The 4,957-nt window shown below is 45.8% G+C and overlaps 1 non-coding gene across 1 annotated transcript; it reads left to right on the forward strand.

Annotated features, from left to right (window-relative positions):
- Positions 1–4,615: 4,615 nt before the first annotated feature.
- Positions 4,616–4,747, forward strand: LOC136401667 (small Cajal body-specific RNA 20). The gene has a single exon (XR_010750681.1). It is a non-coding gene; the product is annotated as a small Cajal body-specific RNA 20 (non-coding RNA).
- Positions 4,748–4,957: the final 210 nt, after the last annotated feature.

A 4,957-nucleotide genomic window follows, 5' to 3' on the forward strand; every position in this document is an offset into this window, starting at 1 on the left:
CTCTGTTCTGAGAGCCTAAACAATTCTTGTTGCTGAATCTTATCCTGCTATTTTGCTGTTTCCAACATGCACTGTTTCCAGTATGAGTCAGAAAGGCCCCTGGACTCTCGTCCACTCAGGGCTTTCACCCTAAGGCACCTCAATGCCTCTAACTGTTAACCTAACTCTGCATATTTTCATAGCATATTCCTACACTAAACATCCTAAAATACACAAGACAGCCCTCCCAACAAAAAGGTATCCAGCCCCAAATGTCAGAAGTACCAAGGTTTAGAGACCCTGCTCTGTCCATTCCTCCATCCATTTCATTTTCTTGATTTACTTTTTTTTTAAATTAAAGTGAGAGGAAAGAGACAGTGAGGCAGATTCCCACATGCGCCCGAACTGGGATCCACCCAGCAATCCCATCTTAGGGCCGATGCTTAAATCAATTGAGCTATTTTTAGCATCTGAGCCTGACGTGCTCAGACCAACTGAGCTATCCTCAGTGCCTGGCCGATGCTCCAATTAATCGAGCTGGCTGCAGGAGGGGAAGAGGGAGAGGAGAGGGAGAGGGAGGAAGAGAGAAGCTGATGATCACTTCTCCTGTGTGCTCTGATCAGAAACCAAACCCGGGATGTCCATACGCTGGGTGACACTCTATTCACTGAGCAACCGGCCAGGGCTCATTTCCTTGATTTCCAATTCAGTTTCAGACATCAGTATCCTTTATCCCTTATCCTTCAGTATACCTCACTCTTTAAACAGCTACATAGTATTCCAGAATATAAATGTAACACTATTTTTATAAGCTATGGCCTTTGCAAATTGTTCCTCTTTTCAATATTATAAACAAATGCTGTGGTAATGTCAGTATATGTATTTTTCTGTGTACTTGCTTCATAACATATGTGTGTCAGTTTCTAGACCTATAATCACTCCAGCAACGACTGGATGTAAGTTGTGGATTTTATACATATTGCTTTAATCCTTCCAGAGAGCTCATAATGATGTAGGCTTCCAACAGCAGAGGCAATGGCAATCCCAATTTCCTCACAGTATCACAAATGCTACATGTTATCTAATGGGTTAAAAAAAAATGCTTTTTCATTGTTTTTGAAATGTTCATTGCCCTGACTACTAATGCTGTTGAGCATTTCTCTCTCTCTCTCTCTTTTGCCATTTGTACTTCTTCTTCAGGAATATCTTTTAATTTTTTAAATTGATTGATTTTTAGCAAGGAAAGAAGAAAAAAAGAGAGAGAGAGAGACAGGAACATCGATCTGTTCTTGTGTGTGTCCTGACCGGGGATCGAACCGGCAACTTCTGTGCTTCTGGACCATGTTCTAACCCAGTGGTCCCCAACCTTTTTTGGGCCACGGACCGGTTTAATGTCAGAAAATATTTTCACGGACCAGCCTTTAGGGTGGGACGGATAAATGCACAAAATAAAATTATGCGACCGGTGTAAAAACTGTGGTATTTTAAAATATAATTGTCAAACTTACGAAACAAGCGTCAAGAGTGAGTCTTAGAGGGATGTAACAGAGGGAATCTGGTCATTTTTTAAAAATAAAACATCATTCAGACTTAAATATAAATAAAATGGAAATAATGTAAGTTATTTATTCTTTCTCTGCAGACAGGTAGCAAATGGCCCACGGACCGGTACCGGTCTGCGGCCCGGGGCTTGGGGACCACTGTTCTAACCAACTGAGCTATTCAGCCAGGGCTATCTTTTTCATGCATACATATAAACACACATAACCCATGCACAAACACACTTCGAGGCTTATTTATTTATTTATTTATTTTAGAAAGAGAGGAAGGGAGAGAAGGAGAGAGAGAGAGGCATCAACTCATTCTTCCACCTAGTTGTGCCATTGATTGCTTCTCACATGTGCCCTAACTGGGGCTCAAACCAGTGATCTGGGGGCTTGAGCTAGCAACCTTGGCGCTCTGGGATGATGCTATATTCACTGCACCACTGTCCAGGGCACTTTGAGACTCTGAAAATTCAAATAATTCTACAGGACTTACAATAAAGAAATCCTGTGACACTCCTCTTCCCACTGTTCCCCTCCCAAGAGGCAGCCACTTTCATCTCTTTTAGCCGATAATTTTGGCTTTTTCTCCATGTCTCTATGGAATGTATTTATATTGCTACTTCTTTTTTTTTTTTTAACAGAGACAAAAGGGGAGTCAGAAAGAGGAACAGATAGGGATAAACAGTCAGGAAGGGAGAGAGATGAGAAGCATCAAGTCTTCGTTGTGGCACCTTAGTTGTTTATTGATTGCTTTCTCATATGTGCCTTGACCAGGGAGCAGGGGCTACAGCAGAGCAAGTGACCCCATACTCAAGCCAGCGACCCCGCGCTCAATCCGGATAAGCCCGTGCTCAAGCTGGTGATCTCAGTATTTCGACCTGGGTCCTTTGCATCCCAGTCCGACACTCTATGCATTGCGCCACTGCCTGGTCAGGCTGTATTGCTACTTCTTAATTTATCAGTTTTAGACATGATCCTCTACCTTCTCATTATGGAAAATATGGATTTAACTCTCCTTCCTCTCTCTGCCCACACTCTTTACACACTCTCTTCTTTCCTCTTCAGTATCGATATGTGGAACTGGGATTTGATCAATACTTAGCATTTATTGTCATTTCTCATCAGAGAATCATCGCCCCCTAGTGGGTTTGTCGGGTGGGTTCCAGTCGTGGCGCATGTGGGAGTCTGTCTCTGCCTCCCCACCTCTCACATTAAAAAAGAAAAGAAAAGAAAAAAAGTTCAAGAACAGGCTAAATGAATCTATAGTTACAGATTTTGAATTAGTGATGATCTTTTGGAAAGGGTATTGAGTAGGATGGGGCACAAGGGAGTTTTCAAGGGCGCTGGAGAGGTTCTCTACCTCAGTCTGAGTGGCAGTCACATGGATGTCACTTGTAAAAATTCAATGAGCTATATATTTAAGATTTTGCATTTTGGCCCTGGCTGGTTGGCTCAGTGGTAGAGCGTTGGCCTGGCGTGCAGGAGTCCCGGGTTCGATTCCCGGCCAGGGCCCACAGGAGAAGCGCCCATCTGCTTCTCCACCCCTCCCCCTCTCCTTCCTCTCTGTCTCTCTCTTCCCCTCCCGCAGCCGAGGCTCCATTGGAGCAAAAGATGGCCCGGGCGCTGGGGATGGCTCCTTGGCCTCTGCCCCAAGCGCTAGAGTGGCTCTGGTCGCAACAGAGCGATGCCCCGGATGGGCAGAGCATCGCCCCCTGATGGGTGTGCCGGGTGGATCCTGGTCGGGCACATGCGGGAGTCTGTCTAACTGCCTCCCGTTTCCAGCTTCAGAAGAAAAAAAACAACAAAAAAAAAACAAACAAAAAAAAAGATTTTGCATTTTACTTTAAGTATGTCTTACCAGAGGAAAAAGGTTATTTTTTAAAAATATGCATGATTAACAGAAAAACAACTGAATGCTATTCCCATTTACAAGAATTGTAAAAACCTAAAAAAACCAGTCCTCACTGAATACCTTGATTGGTTAGAGCTTTGTCCTGAAGGACAGAGGTTGCCAGTTCAATCCTCAGTCAGGGTACATGCAGGAAAAGATCATTCTCTCTCATTCACTCACTTTCTCTCTAAAGTCAATTAAGAAAAAAAGAAGACTTAGGTGGGTGTACTAGTCAGCTAATACTGTGTAACAAATCACCCCAAAACTGAGACAGAAAGAAGCACTTATTATCTTTTGCAAGCTCTCTAAGTGAGATATTTGAAAGCAGCTTGGGCCTGACCAGGCGGTGGCGCAGTGGATAGAGCATCGGACTGGGATTCAGAGGACCCAGGTTTGAGACCCTGAGGTCGCCAGCTTGAGTACAGGCTCATCTGGTTTGAGCAAAAGCTTGCCAGCTTGGACCCAAGGTCGCTGGCTCGAGCAAGGGGTTACTTGGTCTGCTGAAGGCCCACGGTCAAGGTACATATGAGAAAGCAATCAATGAACAACTAAGGTGTCCCAATGAAAAACTAATGATTGATGCTTCTCATCTCTCTCCTTTCATGTCTGTCTGTCCCTATCTATCCCTCTCTCTGACTCTCTCTGCCTCTGTAAAAAAAAAAAAAAAAAAAAGGCAGCTTGGCCGCGGAGTTGCAGACCAATGAGGGTGAGGCTGCCATGACCTGAAGGCTTCACTGAGCTGGAAGGATCTGCTTTTGGGATGGCTGAGACCCCAGCACTTGAACTTGGGTTTTTCAGGATGATGTAGCAGAAAAGTCCCTAAGTGAACCATGGAGGAAAGGGATCTTCGCCTGACCAGGCGATGGCGCAGTGGATAGAGCGTCGGACTGGGATGTGGAGGACCCAGGTTCAAGACCCCGAGGTCGCCAGCTTGAGCACGGGCTCATCTGGTTTGAGCAAGGCTCACCAGCTTGAGCCCAAGGTTGCTGGCTCGAGCAAGGGGTCACTCGGTCTGCTGTAGCCCCGGTGGTCAAGGCACATATGAGAAATCAGTCAATAAACAACTAAGGAACCGCAACGAAGAATTGATGTTTCTCATCTCTCTCCCTTCCTGTCTGTCTGTCCCTATCTGTCCCTCTCTTTGTCTCTGCCAAGAAAAAAGAAAAAAGAAAGAAAAGGATCTTCAAGGATGGAAGAGGGCCTCTTTTCATGAGGCTGAAGGGGGGTACTTTCCTACTCAGCCACAGCTGGTGGCTAAAGACCCACCCCTGAGGATCACTGTCAGAGCTGCCATGAACTGGGCAGCCTTGTTTTCTTACCTCAGACATTTGCTGCTGGGAGCCCCGACTGGATGGGGTATGCTGCCCTCACAACCAGACTAGAGCCTTAAGCAGCAGCAGGGGGCACTGGGCCTCCGGAGTCCCGTGGATCCTAGCAGCCTGGCCCCTGCCTGGCCAATCCATTGGCAGATGTGAGCAGACCTAATAAGCGGTCACCTGCCACAGAGATGCCTGTGAGTGGGTGGAGCCTAGCACCTCCT

This window comes from Saccopteryx leptura, chromosome 3 (genome assembly GCF_036850995.1).
Source record: "Saccopteryx leptura isolate mSacLep1 chromosome 3, mSacLep1_pri_phased_curated, whole genome shotgun sequence".
Lineage (NCBI taxonomy): Eukaryota > Metazoa > Chordata > Mammalia > Chiroptera > Emballonuridae > Saccopteryx > Saccopteryx leptura.